Source organism: Odocoileus virginianus, chromosome 13, assembly GCF_023699985.2.
Source record: "Odocoileus virginianus isolate 20LAN1187 ecotype Illinois chromosome 13, Ovbor_1.2, whole genome shotgun sequence".
Classification (NCBI taxonomy): domain Eukaryota; kingdom Metazoa; phylum Chordata; class Mammalia; order Artiodactyla; family Cervidae; genus Odocoileus; species Odocoileus virginianus.
The window spans coordinates 52,996,543-53,013,800 of NC_069686.1; the positions used below are offsets into that span (position 1 = coordinate 52,996,543).

The 17,258-nt window shown below is 44.2% G+C and overlaps 1 protein-coding gene across 4 annotated transcripts in view; it reads right to left on the minus strand.

Moving 5' to 3' along the window:
- The window catches only part of MGAT5 (alpha-1,6-mannosylglycoprotein 6-beta-N-acetylglucosaminyltransferase), a 388,895-nt gene that overhangs the window by 315,441 nt on the left and 56,196 nt on the right, over positions 1-17,258 (minus strand). For 2 of the 4 annotated variants that reach the window (XM_070476283.1, XM_070476282.1), the window contains exon 2: positions 14,959-15,008. The exons of the other annotated variants lie outside the window; for them this stretch is intronic. The gene's annotated coding sequence lies outside the window, so the exon portion shown is untranslated. The remainder of the gene's footprint in view (positions 1-14,958; positions 15,009-17,258) is intronic. 4 annotated transcript variants of the gene reach the window in all.

Below are 17,258 nucleotides of genomic sequence, written 5' to 3' on the forward strand. Positions count from 1 at the left end.
GCACTATCACTGTTTATCTCGAAGTCTTATTTAAATTTAAGAAAAGATTGTACCATAAGGACAAAAGGCACGAAGTACTCCTAAAGAAGCTCCAACAGGCCAAACCACTGGGATCTCACTCTCAAGTCAATGAGTATCACTTAGTCCACAAGAGTCAGGGCCAGCCGGATAACAGAGCTGCCCAAATTAATTTCCACGTACAATACAATGCTTATTAAAGGGAAAGCTTTTAAAAACATGTGCTAATCTGATTGTATAACTAAATATATACTTGAAAAGTGAAAGTGTTACTCACTCAGTACTGTCCAACTCTTTGCGACCCCATGGACTGTAGCCTGCCCTCTCCTCTCAACACGGAATTCTCCAGGCAAGAATACTGCAGTGGGTAGCCATTCCCTTCTCCAGGGGGTCTTCCCAACCCAGGCATCAAACCCAGGTCTCCCACATTGCAGTCAGATTCTTTACCATCTGAGTGTTTATGTATATACGGGCTTCCCAGGTAGTGCAAGTGGTAAAGAACACGCCTTCCAATGCAGCAGGCATTAGAGATGAGGGTTCAGTTCCTGGCTTTGGAAGATCCCCTGGAGGAGGACATTGGCAACCCACTCCAGTATTCTTGCCTGGAGAATCTCATGGACAGAGGAGCCTGGCGGGCTACAGTTTATGGGGTTATAAAAACATCAGACATGACTGAAGAGAATTAGCACAGCACATATGTATATATATACTTATTTTGGCACTTTTTAAATATTGGAATATAATTGCTTTGCAATATTTCTGCTGTTCAACATCATCAACCAGCTGTGTGTGTGTATTAGTCGTTCCATCATGTCTGACTTTTTGCAACCCCATGGACTATAGCCCAACAGGCTCCTTTGGTCATGGGATTTTCCAAGCAAAAATACTGGAGCAGGTTGCCATTGCCCAGTCCAGGGGATCTTCCTGGCCTAGGGATCAAATCTGCATCTCTTGCATCTCCTGCAGAGGCAGGCAGATTCTCTACTGCTGGGCCACCTGGATTACTTGGCCATAAAAAGGAATGAAACTGAGTCAGTTGAAATGTTGTATTAATAGATCATCCTAAAGTCAGTCATACAGACTGAAGTAAGTCAGAAAGAGAAAAACAAATACCATATATGTACGCATGTATATGGAAAATAGAAAAATGGTACTCACGAACCTATTTGCAGAGCAGAAATAGAGACGGAGATATAAAGAAAGAATTGTATTATTTATATGCTGTTTTTCAGTCTCTAAGTTGTGTCTGACTCTTTGCAACTCCATGGACTGCAACATGCCAGGCTTTCCTGTCCTTTACGATCTCCCAGAGTTTATTCAAACTCATGTCAATTGAGTTGGCAATGCCATCCAACTATCTCATTCTCTGTCGTTCCCCTGCCCCCCGCTCTCAATCTTTTACATGTATATTAGTAAGGTAAGGTAAAGCCACTCAGTCATGTCCGACTCTTTGTGACCCCATGGACTGTAGCCTACCAGGCTCCTCTGTCCACGGGATTTTCTAGGCAAGAGTACTGGAGTGGGTTGCCATTTCCTTCTCCAGGGGACCTTCTCGACCCAGGAATCAAACCTGGGTCTCCAGCATTGCAGACAGATGCTTTACCATCTGAGCCACCAGGGAAGCCCACATATATATTATATATACAGAATTTACATAATCATATATAAATTATTCCCTGGAGAGGGAAATGGCAACCTGCTCCAGTATTCTTGCTTGGAGAACTCCACGGATGGAGGAACCTGGCAGGCTGTATAGTTCATGGGGTCACACAGAGTCTGTCATGACTGAGCGCACACACAAACACACACACACACATATATCAATTATTCAGAACTCAGACAAGCAAAAGGGTTTTTCCCAGAAAGCATTTTATCATTAGCTTTGTTTAGAACTGCCCACACAAGCTGATAACAAAAAAAAGCAGAAGGTTTAAGTCAGCTGTATTGATTTGAGGCTCTCTAAAGGCTCAAAGACCTTGGAAAAGACCCTGATGCTGGCAGGAATTGGGGGCAGGAGGAGAAGGGGGCGACAGAGGATGAGATGGTTGGATGGCATCACCGACTCGATGGGCATGAGTCTGAGTAAACTCCGGGAGTTGGTGATGGACAGGGAGGCCTGACGTGCTGCGATTCATGAGGTGGCAAAGAGTCGGACACGACTGAGCAACTGAACTGAACTGAACTGAACTGAAAGGCTCCACCCTCTGACAGCCCCACTTGGAGTGGACCACGCCCATGGCCCCACCCATGGGAGGCAGCTGCACACAAGTAAAAGAAGCCTACAAACAGAAGCCTTCTGAACGCACAAAAATGTAAAGGTTCAGACACAAAAGCTTCTGTGTCACCAACATTTGTAGTGAGGGTAAAACAGGACTTTTCAACATCAGCACTACTACCATCTGGGCTGGGTAACTCTGTTGTGGGCGTGTCCTGTGCGATAGGGTGTTTATCTGCATGCTAGGCCCTACCTACTGCAGTCACACACCAGCAATACACTCCCCCAAATCCTCCACCCTAAGAGGTGAGAAAGGTCATCCCCCATCACTGGGCAGCTGAGAGTCCCCGGGGTGGAGGTTGGAACCTTGGAACAGCACACAGATCAAGCCCAGTGCTCACCCCAGGGAAGGAGACTTTGTGTTTTTTTTTATAGCACCCTTTTAATTCTTAACAAGTACATCTATTTCTTATTCAAACACACACATTTAAACACACAAAGAGTATGCCACTGAGAAAAACACCAGCAGCCCTCGCAAATTATTTTCCTTTATTTTCAAATATTTCTCTAGCGAGCAGAAACAAAACTAGCATCGTCCCAAAAAGGCCATTCAAACCGGTGAAAGACAGTCTGTAAACAAGGACATAAATGATTATTTTAAAGAAAGTATTTCTGGATTCTCCCTTGGAATCACTTCTTTCACACCCTGTTCTAACTTGCTGTGGTTTCTCCAGGTCAAAGCAGCCTGGAAGAAGCCAATCGGAAAGGTGGTGTCAAGGCCAGCATTGGGTACCCAGAGAACCTGGCAGAGAGGCAGCCTGGGTGTTACAAAAGGAGCCTAGCTTTGAAACCGGCTTTGAGTCTCTGTTCTATCTAGCACTTTCTCAACCTGGGGCCCTGCCCAAATCACAACCTCCCAAGAAGCCAGCTTTTATTTATGAAATCAAGGGTGATGTATGCTTCTGAGAGCTGCCCTGAGAACTAACTCATTTTGTAACAGGAGGGAAGGGGGCAGGGCACAACTTTTGAAAGTATGACGTAGCCCAAGGACACAACATAAACCAATTAGAATCAAATGCGTCCAAGATGGTGGACAAGTCCACTTTGATGGATCCTCAATCAGCAAGCTCAATGACACACCCAGAGGCGCCACGACAGTTCCAAGGCACTGTCACAAGACCAAGGAGTGGGTGGTGGCCCAATTCCCACCCCTTCTCCAAAAGAGATGAAACAATCCTCCCACTGATTAGCATATGAAATTACACAGCCTATAAAAACTAACCACACCACCCTCTGTGATGGCCCAAACTCAGCCTGTGGAATGTGCTTCTCTCTGAATCTGAATAAATCCATTTCTTAACTATCACTTTGTTTCTTCTGCAATGAGACATCAAGAACCTGAATTTCATTAGGTTTTGAAACCAGGTACCGTGGGTTTTATCTGGGTTCAAGTCCCAGCCATGTGGGTTTGCATCCCAAACTGGGTTTTGACTGGGTTTGACTCCCAGCCACGTGGGTTTGAGACCCAATCTGAGGTAGCTTCAATTTGAGCTACGTGGAGGTTTTCAAAACATGTCAAATATTATTACCTTTACTGTAGAATTATACATGTCAGGAATCTCAACCAGAGGTAACTGCTGGCCTTGCCAACAGGAGTTTTATCACTGAAAAGAGCTGCAGGGTTGATTCCGACAGCATCAACAGCAGATTCGGGAGATGGAAAAGAGTAGGAAATAAATATGAAAGCGTAGAACACACGGTGAAGTGCAGGGAGCCTGACTGCCTGGGTTCTCATCCCACTGGGTGATGCTCGGCAACCTTCTGGACTTATACCACCTTGGTCTCCATCTGCAAACTGGGGAAAACAGTGGCAGCATGATGGCCATCATTTGAAGTCATGATGCTCTATAAAATCTACAAAAATCATGAACACTAACTTGGCAAATATTAAACAAGTGCTCCTAGGGGAAGGGAATATGGGCTTAGGTTTCCATGATCCTCTGATTAGAACATTTTTGTCATCTGATCAATGCAGAACCATCCACTTGCACTTCCCTGACAGTCCAGTGGGTAAGACTCTGTATTTACACAGCAGGGGGTGCGGGTTCAATCCCTGGTTGAGGAATTAACATTCTGTGTGCCCAATAAATAAATAAATAAAACAAATATTTAATTTCACCTATTAATTTTTCTTTAAAAATCTGAAATAAATTATTTAAAAAATAGATCACTGTTTTTTATGTGTATCTGTTTTAGGACACCTTATTTACTATAAACTGTTGGTTCATTAAACTGAAACTGCAGCCCAAAGGCCTAAGCTCATGTTTGAAGAAGCTTATCTAATATACCTGTTTTCTCTCTAAGGCACAGCACAACCTTCTTGCCCTCAGGAACTCTAGATACAGTCCCAGTACTAGGCTTGGGTTTTAAACAACAAAATCACCAGTCAAAAAAACCTCAAAAATGCCAAGAGTTGCACTAATTATACCAGGAAGAGGACACCTACTTAAAGTATAAGACCTGAAACAAAAAGGCAGATCCCCTGAGCTGGGAATGCTCACATCAGTAGCTCAAATTTTCCTCCTCTCTGAGTCTGTAAAGGGTTGCACAGGCACAGGAACCCTGATTTGGGTGTTATGCACATAAATTTTAACAAGGAAGCAAATATGTACATACAGAATGTGCAAATAATGAGGACCAACTGTACTGAGTTGCTCTGAGTAGGTCTGGTGATTCAATGAATGAATACAGATAAAGTGCTGAGAATACTGACTTCCCCGTGTATAGTAAAGTGTAAGTTGCTCAGCTGTGTCCTACTCTCTGTGACCCCATGGACTACACAGTCCATGGAATTCTCCAGGCCAGAATACTAGAGTGGGTAGCCTTTCCCTTCTCCAGGGGATCTTCTGAATGCAGGGATCGAACCCAGGTCTCCCGCATTGCAGGAGGATTCTTTACCAGCTGAGCCAAAATGGAATCTGTGTATAGTAAGCACTCCACAAATATTCTCTGTAATTATTAGGGAGTCAAACATGTTCAAAACATATCACATGGTGTAAAAAGGTGAGCTCTTTCAAATCCTAAAAGATGATGCTGTGAAAGTGCTGCATTCAATATGTCAGCAAAGTTGGAAAACTCAGCATTGGCCACAGGACTAGAAAAGGTCAGTTTTCATTCCAATCCCAAAGAAAGGCAATGCCAAAGAATGCTCAAACTACTGCACAGTTGCACTCATCTCACATGTCAGTAAAGTAATGCTCAAAATTCTCCAAGCCAGGCTTCAGTAATACGTGAACCATGAACTTCCAGATGTTCAAGTTGGTTTTAGAAAAGGCAGAGGAACCAGAGATCAAATTGCCAACATTCACTGGATCATCAAAAAAGCAAAAGAGTTCCAGAAAAAAACACCTATTTCTGCTTTATTGACTATGCCAAAGCCCTTGACTGTGTGGATCACAATAAACTGTGGAAAATTCTGAATACCAGACCACCTGACCGGCCTCTTGAGAAACCTGCATGCAGGTCAGGAAGCAACAGTTAAAACCGGACATGGAACAACAGACTGGTTCCAAATAGGAAAAGGAGTACGTCAAGGCTGTATATTGTCACCCTGCTTATTTAACTTATATGCAGAGTACATCATGAGAAACGCTGGGCGGGAGGAAGCACAAGCTGGAATCATGATTGCTGGGAGAAATATCAATAACCTCAGATATGCAGATGACACCACCCTTATGGCAGAAAGTGAAGAACTAAAGAGCCTCTTGATGAAAGTGAAAGAGAAGAGTGAAAAAGTTGGCTTAAAGCTCAACGTTCAGAAAACGAAGATCGTGGCATCCGATCCCATCACTTCATGTCAAATAGATGGGGAAACAGTGGAAACAGTGGCTGACTTTATTTTTCTGAGCTCCAAAATCACTGCAGTTGGTGATTGCAGCCATGAAATTAAAAGACACTTACTCCTTGGAAGGAAAGTTTTGACCAGCCTAGACAGCATATTAAAAAGCAGAGACATTACTATCAACAAAGGTCCATCTAGTCACGGCTATGATTTTTCCAGTGGTCATGTATACATGTGAGAGTTGGACTATAAAGAAAGTTGAGCGCCAAAGAATTGATGCTTTTGAACTGTGGTGTTGAAGAAGACTCTTGAGAGTCCCCTGGACTGCAAGGAGATCCAACCAGTCCATCCTAAAGGAGATCAGTCCTGGGTGCTCATTGGAAGGACTGATGTTGAAGCTGAAACTCCAATACTTTGGCCACCTGATGCGGAGAGCTGACTCATTTGAAAAGACCCTGAAGCTGGGAAAGATTGAGGGCAGGAGAAGAAGGGGATGACAGAGGATGAGATGGTTGGATGGCATCACTGACTCAATGGGCATGAGTTGGGATAAACTCTGGGAGTTGGTGATGGACAGGGAGGCCTGGCATGCTGCAGTTCATGGAGTTGCAAAGAGTTGGACATGACTGAGTGACTAAACTGAACTGAACTGAAAAAGCTTAATAAAATGGTGAAAAAAAAAAAAAAGACCATAGATGGTGACAGAGAACGACAGAAATATGGCACGGAAGAAAGAAATACAATTTTAGAAAATTTCTTCCCTAAAGCAATCATCCATTCAATCTATTCTCTTCCTTTCTCTCCATCAAAAGGTTACACTTTCCAGGCCAGCCCTCTACATGTATGCTCTCACATACATTCTCCGGACACCTTGTCCTTTTTGCAACATATTGTAGCAAACTCCATTTATCAAACTCTCCTGCCAGCTACGTAGGAGGGGTACCATTCACGGAGCGGGGTACCAGCAGCTCCTGGGAAGACAGGAGCAGGAAAAAGGCCGGGGTCTCTCACCCCTTTTCCAACCACCCACAGGCATCTCCGCCAGGGATTCGGTCCTTTCCAGAAGGTCCCACTGCCCCTTTCTGGTATCATGGCCAACCCCCATGCCCCCTGCAGCCCCAGGGGTGGGCGCCTTCCGGTGGCTGCACATAGTCTCTTTGGTATAACATTGTCACCTCTTCCATCACCGACAAACCCAGTTTTCTGTAGTAAGTTCTCTATTCACAATGCTTAGTCCAGTTATCCTGACACGCCACCGCACAGGGCTCCAGAAGGATGCGAAGCCGGGCAAATCTCCTGCCAAGACCAGCCCCACCACACACAGACGCCCCCATCCCTCCTGCAACCTCACCTCTCACATCTGGACGCTCTGGATTAAGGACAAATAAAGGTCCTTTGGTTTTTTTTTTTTAATTCACTGCTTGCAGGGGGAAAAAAATACACTTACAAAACTATTAGAACGAAACTATGAGAACTATTCTTCAGCTTTTTATCAAGTACATGACCTTCCCCATCTTTCAACAGAGGCTCCTGGCTGCCCCTGCACCAAAGCCTCCTCGCTCTGGAAGTGCTATTTACTTTAAAAAGATTAAGCAGTACTCTCAACTCCTACACACCTTGATTTTTCTTTTTTTAAAGATCCAAATGCAGCTAAGGGCACATGGCCAATTTACTCTCCTGGTCGGCACTGGCCACTGCTGGCTGCTGACAGCGGCTGGTATAATCAATGTCCATTAATCCTGAGGCAATTTCCAATCTTCTCCTCCCATTGTTTCTTATCCAGGGCATATAAAACTGTAACGCCTGACCATAATCACATACAAACATAAAAAGAGAAGTAAACCAGCTCATGCAGATAAAAGGATGCAAGAGTGAATCAGAGAAGCATGAGGTGGGGGTGGGGGGGGGATTTGTGGGCAATGCTTGGTAGGCACAGAACACACATTCCTCTTCTCCCTGGATATACAACTGGATGAGGTGTCTCAGCAAGGGGCAGGGCGGGGGGGTGTCCAGGGGACCTGTATCTGTAGCCCATTCCAGGGGCTAGAATGAGCACTGCAGGGTGATCCGGAGGGCAAGGGTTCACAAAGTCAAGCCCTATGCATCCTTGGTCACTAAATAGTTTTTTAAGTTGAAGCGCAGCTGATTTACAATATTGTGTTTCAAGTATATAGCAAAGTGATTCAGAAATACACATATATCTACATTCTTATTCTTTTCCATTTTAGGTTACTGTAAGACGTTAAATATTGCTTCCTGTGCTATACAGTGAGTCCTTGCTGTTTACTTTATATATGGTAATATGCACCTGTCAATGCCATATCCCAATCTATCCCTCACTCTGTTCCCCTTTGGTAACCGTAAGTGTGTTTCTCTATGAGTCTGTCTCTGTTTCATAAACAAGTTTGCTTGTACTATTTTTTAGATTTCACATAGAAATGATATAATATTTGACTTTCTGACTTACTTCACCTAATCTGATAATCTCTAGGTCCATCCATGATGCTGCCAATGGCATTATTTCATTATTTTTATGGCTAAGTAATATTCCATTGTCTATATGTACCACATCTTCTTATCCATTCATCTGTAAATGGACATGTAGGTTGTTTCTATGTCTTGACAATTATAAATAATGCTTCAAAGAACACTAGGCACATATACCTTTTTCAATCCAAGTACTCTCCAGGTATGTGCCCAAGAGTGGGATTGCCGGATCATGATAACTCTAGTTTATTTTGAGGGACCTCCATAGTATTTTCCTCAGTGTAGGAGGATTCCCCTTTCTCCAAACCCTCTCCAGAATGTATTATGCTAAATGAATTCTTTTTAAAAATCTTTTATTGTTAATTAGAGGATAATTACTTTACAATATTGTGATGGTTTCTGCCATACATCAACATGAATTGGCCAAATGTCCCCTCCCTCCCCATCCAACCACAGAGCACAGGCTTTGGGTCCCCTGGGACATACAGCAAACTCCCACTGGCTACCAGTTTTACATATGGTAATGTATACGTTTCAATGCTCTTCTCTCAAATCATCCCACCCTCTCCTTCCCCCACCGTGTCCCCAAGTCTGTTCTTTCTGGCTGCATCTCCTTTGCAGAATGATCATCAGTACTATCTCCCTAGATTCCATACATACATGTTAATATATGACATTTGTCTTTCTCTTTCTGCATAATAGGCTCTAGGTTCATCCATCTCACTAAGACGGACTCAAATGCATTCCTTTTTATAGCTGGGAAATATTCCACTGTGTATATGAACTACAGCTTCCTAATCCATTCATCTGTTGATGGTCATCTAGGTTGCTTCCGTATCCTAGCTATTGTAAATAGTGCTGCAATGAACACTGGGGTGCACGTGACTTTTTCAATTATAGTTTCCTCAGGGTCTATGCCCAGTAGTGGGATTGTTGGGTCATATGATAGTTTTATTCTGTTTTCAAAGGAATCTCCATATGTTCTCCATAGTGGCTATATCAATTTACATTCCCACAGCAGTACTAGAAGGTTCCCTTTTCTCCAAAACCTCTAAACGACTTTTTAAAAGAGGTCATTTCCCCATCTCCACCAGCCTAAAACTATGAACTAGGGGGGAAAAAAAAAAAACTTGCACTGGTACAAAATGACTATCCATATCGAAACACACACATGCACACACACACAAGAGGTCCTTCTGTTACAGAAGGTCTTGAACGCACGGATGTGTACTTTTCAAGTGAGCTGGGCAGATATCTGGTCAAAGTGGTCATGGGGGTACATGAAATAATCCCCAGCATGTTCCTTCCAGACAGATCTCCAAAGGGAGAACCATTTGAGTGAGGGTCACAGGAATAAGCACTGTTCCTGGTTCCCCAACTCCTGTTAGGGAGAACTGTGCCCTGCAGACCAGCAATGCTTCTACTGTGTGGTACAAAAAAACCAGGATTCAGAGAGGTCAGGGTGGGCCTTTCAGCAGCAACAGAGCTAAGACCCCCATCTCCCAGGTCAATGCTACTCCAAGCGGGGTGGGGGCGCATCCACAGAGAAGGGCCAGTCCACAAAGAGCCTCTGATCTTTGAAGTGCCAAAACTGAGGGTAAGTGTTCACTTTTACAGCCATTGGACAGGGTAATTTTATGTCTTTGAATCTCATAATAAAATTGAAGGCTTGTATTTTACACTCCTTTTTTAATCTCACTTTTCTAGTAATTTATTTTTATGGTAACAGTCTGTGATGGTTTAGAATTTTAAAAGCTGGTTCTGTTTCTGTCGGCACCCAGAGTCCCCAGACTCTTCTACCAAGATCACTGCACCCTCTTCTCCAATCCTTCCTGCCTCAGGCTCACCCAGGGTCTCCTCCACCCACCCTTCCCCCTTCCTTTCCAGGAGGTGCCTCCCCTTAGACAGGTGAACTTTCCCGGAGCCCCTCCAATGCATGTGCTGTGGACACCGATTCCTGTGAGCCATCCTGAGCTCAGACCAAAAAGAAGTCAAGTGATTGATCAGTCCTCCATCCACACAGCTACAACAACACAGGGCTCTGGTCCCAGAAAGGCTTCCCTGGTGGCTCAGTGGTAAAGAATCCACCTGCAATGCAGGAGACCTAGGTTTGATCCCTGGGTCGGGAAGATTCCCTGAAGAGGGATATGGCAACCCTCTCCAGTAGCCTTGCCTGGAGAATCCCATGGACAGAAGAGTCAGGCGTGCTACAGTCCACGGGGTCACAAAGAGTCAGACGTGACTTAGCAGTTAAATAACAATGACAACAACTAGTCCCAGAAAGGAGTCACAGTACAAGAAGAAAGGGCTGGAAAACTATCAGTGGCTCTTACCCACATTAATTAACCCAAGAAGAACCTCAGCATGCTTGACAGATGCTGTTTATCCATCAACTCAACCTAGAATGAAAAAGGGAAGGAGACTTTGCCTCTCTCCTCCAGGGAGGTGGGGATACACAGAGAGATGCCACACTGGCTTGGAGAGAAAGGAGAGATTATTTTCAGAGTGAGTCGTGTGTGTGAGTGAGTGTGTGTGTGTGCGTGCATGAGTGTGCACGCGTGTGAGAGTGTGAGCATCAGAGAGAGTGTCTGTGTGTGTGGCATCAGGTGTGATGAAGTATTATGGGAAGGGAAGGGGATGTGGAGACCACATTAGCTCTGCCCAACAGGACCCACTGAGCAACCCCTTATAAGGGAGCCCGAGCGAGTGGGGAGGAGGACCTGGAGAGAAAGATTTAAACACATACATCTCCTTGAAAATGAAATGAAGAAAAAACCAGGCAGATCGCAAAGATGGCCATGACCTAGCGGAAGGAACAAAAGAAACCCTAGGAAACAGCAGAGTCAGGCAGCACCAACCCTCCCCAGAGTATGGATACTATGCAGGGCTCAGTGTGTGCCTTGGTTCCAGGCAGACCACATCAGAATTTCCAGAGACAGAAGGATGGTAATTTTAATAGAAGCCAACATCAGCACCTCTCAGTTATTAAGACATGTGTCAACCATGGATCAGAAAGGCAGGGAGTCAAGGCGGGTGTAAATGAGCGAGTGTTCTGCTAGGTTGCTGCACTTTTCTGGGTATTTGAAATTTAAAAAAAAAATTTTTTTTTTTTTCAAGTAAACCAGAGAACAGATGCATGATGCTGTTTTGAAACTTCTTGCCACGAACGGGGAGCTCTGATTAGATCCTGTCCAAACTAGGCATGCCTTGAGAAGACAACTGCTCTGCTGTTCTCTGTCTGGCCCAGTGACAAGACAAGGGGCGGCCCCTGCCCTGACCTCCGCCCTGCACCCCCACCTTTCCCTGAGGCCAGCAGGGCTAGCCCAGTGTGGTTATTATGAATGGGCAGCAGTTCTCTAGATAGAACACAGGCACCCCATGGGCGTTGAGAAGGACAGAGATGGAGTGCCCGTGCGTGTCACAGGCAGAGGGCCGGGGAGGTGACAACTACCCTCAGGGGATTTTCTTTACAAAACCTGTGGCCACCCACAAGCTGGCTCAACAGCCTGTCCCTGCCCCACTCCAGGCAGGCCACACACTGGACTCAGCTGCCTAGCATATGGCTGAAGTCAAGCACCAACATTTCCTAAGACGACACTCATGTCCCAGGAACCACAGAAAGAAATCGCAGCACAAAGAGTGAAGGCTGTTTCATTTTAACTGCACCCCAGGCATGCCATCTAAGCCCCCCCACCTCCTGTTACACCTCTTCCAGGATTACTCATCTTTGATGCCAACAGGAAAACATCATGAACTTGAAACCCCATCATATGGATTTGTGGATGGCTGTACTTCAGTGCCTGCACTAGCAGGATACAAATAGAATGAAACCAAACTTTTCTACCCAGACCCGTTTCTCTCTGACATTCATTGTTTCAGCTCATCCTGCAGCCACATGCCAGGATCTTCACTCCCTACCAGTGATGTGAAGGGAGTAAGGCCAGTCCTTCTGCCCAAGAAATTTAGTTTACACAGACCCACAATGAATACAAGGCCTTCTGCCGCCCTCCCACGTCTTCTCCGCTTTCTTTTGCAGTGTGTTCATGTGATCTACTGGGGTGGCTATGGCTTTAATTTTTTTTTATCATCAAGATTACATCTTTCAGACACTCTTGGTGGTCCAGCGGTTAGGAGTCCACCTGTCAACGCAGGGGACACAGGTTCCATCCCAGCCCAGGAAGATTCCACACGCTGCAGAACAGCTGAGTCCATTCGTCACAACTGTTGAGCCTGTGCTCCATAAGAGAAGCCACTGCAATGAGAAGCCCTCACCACAACTGGAGAAGGCCTGCACACACCAACAATGACCCAGCACAGACAAAAATAAACAAACAAATTTAAAACAAAACACTACCTCTTTCTCTTCCAGTCCTATCTCCAGAAACGAAACAGAGAAGATGTTTCTTTGAGAAATTAAGGCATAAAAAACCAGGTGTGGGATCTACCAACCTATCTGAGAAACACTCCCCCCTTTTTTTTTTCCTACACCCATTTCCTACCACAGACTCTGCGGCAGAGCTCGAGATCATTTGTTTGCAGAAGCCAACCACCTCCCTGATCTAAACTGTTAGTTTAGATCATATGATTACACATAAACCCAAGCAGAAAGCCGGGACATCTTTTCCCCAGCTGAGTCAGAAGAGAGATGGTTTTACCAACTGGCCAGGGGAGAAAGGTAACTGCTTCTCCACCTTCAGGAAGACCCAACCATTGCCCAACCCCTGGGCATTGTCGAAGTGTGGAGAGTGTGCTTTCTATCCAGAACGCTATTTAAAGGACGATAAGAAACGCAAACTCATCTGTGATATGGCTTTCAAGTTATAAATGTCAATGACAGCCAGTCTGCTGCGCTGGGAACTCCTCCAACAGGTTGACAACGGCCCAATTCCACGGCTCTGGAGGAGGCCGACAGACAGCTGCTCTTTCAGCAGTTATTTCGAAAGGAGCCAAGAGGCCCTTCCAAAGGCAGCTAGGTGTTGGCGCGCTGATGGGGGAAGGTGACACCATTTCTGGTGGCAGACAGACACAGCCCAGGAGTGCCGCGAGATGCCAATATGTCTGCCTGCTCCATGGAGACTGTTAACCCGACACCAGGGGGCAAAAAACATCACAGGAGAGGCAGAAAGATGCGCATCCTTCCCAGAGCACAAGCCACAGCACCTGGGGGCCAGGGACCACAGACCCAGTCCTGAGTCTTCACCATGTCAGCCTGCGATGCCCCCAGCTGCCACGCCTGGCAACTCTTGGAGGGCAGTGAACGAACTTCCCTATCTGTCAACACTACACTAGTTTCAGACAGACCCTAGAAGACAGATGGTTTAACTAAGCCAGTCTCTGAAATGAAGCTCATTCCCTTTAAGTCATGTGTGTGATATGGGGGGTGGGGAGGGTGTGTAAAATGGATTAAATATGCTTGTTCCATCTCAGACAAAATCCCGTATCTTTAGAGATGCAAAATCTCTTTGAGGTTCTGAAAGAGACACTTCTTATTTTCTCTGGTTTTTCCCAGCGGGACAAACTCTCAAGGTGACAGAGAGAAGTCTCTGATAAAAGTCACACGGTCACATGATTTGAGCTCTAACTAAGGCTTTTATTCACAGACATTCATCTGCTTGTCAGTTGCTGGGGTGGTTTTTCTTCTGTGATGTTGTTAAGGACAAAATCTGTTCAAAGACCCACACACATGAAAGAAACACCAAATATGAATGCTTAATGTTTCATTCTGCTGGCCCTATGACCTCAACACCCGAATCTATCAGCCTGTAAAATTCAAAAATTCTGCTCCCAAGTTGAAAGTCTGATTTACCAAGGTGACTCTCAAAGGTAGCTTAGATCATGGTTTTAAGCACTCAGGACTATTTGTACAGTTAGAACAGGAACGTACTTAGCAAATTGCTTCCTCCATAAAACATGTTCATAACTGGGGGCTAAGGAAAATGTACTCTTTTACAACATTCTTTGATACGGACACAGTTCAGAGATCATGCAGTCATCATGAGTCACACTCTTCAGTTCATTGGCTTTGTTATGTTCACACCACGATCCTCTGTGTCTGAAGGGGCCCGCACTTCTAAGAGTAGCTGGCCAAGATTCGGGTCAATACAGTTATGTTTGACAACAACTGAATAAAGTAATAGATGACCTTCTGCTCCAGTCATGTTACTAATTTGAAGCAGATAAAATATCCTGGCCCAATTAACCCAAATGATAAGTTTCACCAGGTCTTAACCAGATAGCCAGAAACGTGCGTGCCCTCGGGACTGAGTCGCACTAGAAGAGCGATCCCCTGTCCCTTTGGGTTGCGGTGCTTCAAATGCTCCGACTCAAGTACTCAGCCCTCTCCCTGAGGGCAAATAGCCCAGTCTGCGCTTAAATATCTGCTTATTATAGTACTTACATGGCCTGATGGCTCTGCCTCCAAAGTCCACCTCAGAACAGTAATCACTCCTGCAATCACAAAGACAAAGACATCTGTAAGTTTCTCCTCTTTCCGGACTTGAGCCACTGCAAACAGGCTGACACAGAGCTTCTAGAACTATGCCTCACATTTTGGAACCCAACCGCCTTTTAAGATAAACACCTAAAAATAGCTAGATGAGAATTCCCTATCACTCCAACACCCAGAGGCATATCTCTAAAAAATTACATTATCTCACTTGTTAGGATCCAAATCCATCCATTATTAGTTCAGCAGGAGTAAGGCTCCATTTGGCAAAGATGGAGCATCTCCACAAAACCACTCTCTTGTTCTAAGTCTCAGGAGGCATTAAACCAAAGCTTTTACCAGTCCTAATGCTTTCCGGACTAGACTACATTAATTCATGTACACAGTCTCAAGTATATGCATACACACAACTTTAAAAATACATAGCTCTGTGACAAGAAAACCAAGGAGTTTGCAATATGCGATAAAGCCAATTGAATGACAAGCCTGTTCATTTAAATATAACAGATTACTTGCAGCAGCTTCACCTTGAAAAAGCAAACCAGAAGAGCAGTAAAAAGCCATTTTAGAAATATATCTACTATGTGCTTCTGATATCACTAATATTTTCCCCAAATAACACTCCTTTTCAGAAAAAGGGGGAAAACAGTCCTTTTACAGATACATACAGTGTGTTTCTGATATTCATGAATTTATCAGCAGATAATTATAAAACTGAGAGCTCAGTAGAGAGAGAAGGAAGGAGAGAGGGGGAAGGAGAGAAGGAGGGAGAGAAAATAAAGGCCATGCTGCACAGATCCATCTTCAAGCTGACTATTCACAAGTTTTTAAGACTAGCTAACAGGTCTACCTCTTCCGAAAGCCCCTCGTGGAAGAACATGTACCATCTTCTGCTGAAAAACATTTGATAAAGTTTTGCGTTTTGTTTCCAAATATGGTCTGCAAGATATAACTTCCCTTCATAGTACAGTATAACATTTTTGTCTGTGTCAACAATCTCTGAACAAGAGCAGAGGGCTGTGCACTGGGGCAACTTATAAGAGCAGATTCAATCTATTATCATTCTAAAACCATGACTTCCATGAAACAGTCTGGCCTCAAATGTTTTCCAAGGAAGGGTAGAAGGCTGGAAGGGTACCGAATCAATGCCAGTGATCATATGACCCTTTTTATAACAGCTATTATCTGAGATTGCTTTGAGGTGAAGGAATGGGTTGTGAAACTGGGTTATCATGATACAGGAAAAGCTATGATCTCCTGTAAGCAGCACCAAGATATAGTTAGAGAAAACAATCCTAAGCACCTTCATCAACATCAAAAACACATTCTTTTGTAGTGGTATCAGCTAACAAAAAGAACACCTGCGTGCCTCCGACCTGAATAATATCAACTTACTTTCAGTACTCTTTTTCTGTATGTTTTCATAAACACCTAATTTGTTGTATTACATGGTAGTTTGCCTTTGAATATTGTGATCAAGTGCACAGGCTGTGGTGGCTAATGAATCATATAGTAGTGAGACTGGTATGATTCATAAGTCAAAATGTTCATGATGTGCCAAAGGGAAAAAAAAGTTCACTATCTTTTACCTCCCCCAATGCTTTCAAATCTGGATTTTTTTATTCTTTCATAATACTCATACTAATAAAGAACTCAATCTTGACTTCACCTTAAGAATCAGGCAAACTACTCCGAGTCATATGAAAATATACATTAGCAAAATTCATGGTCACCAAGAAGCCCAAAGGCTATTCATTTTTATCTTCAGCAAAGCTTTAAAGTTCAGCTAATCTTAAATATCATTTCCTACAGAGCCAAGTATATAATATTAATGATTTTTAGCTGTGTTTATAGGTAAATGTCTTAGATAAACGTTCTCCTTCCCCATTTTCCAAACAGCACCACTCCATAGATTTCATCAAGATTTTACCCAAAAGTATCTTTTCTGTAAGTTCCCTCAATCTCATCTTGGGTGTATGCTTTGATTTCCCACCTTAATTAAACCTAACTGTGAAAGCACTTGTAAATAGATTATTCAGGAATTCAATATTCTTCAAGAATACTTGAGTAGGTAGCAGTTCCCTTCTGCAGGGAATCTTCCAGACCCAGGGATTGAACCCGGGTCTCCTACATTGCAGGCAGACTCTCTACCATCTAGGCCACCAGGGAAACCCCAAACAGAAATCATGGGAGTGCAACTCAATCTAAAAAGAATAAGACAGCAATCACTGGGGATGGACAGTGAAACAGTA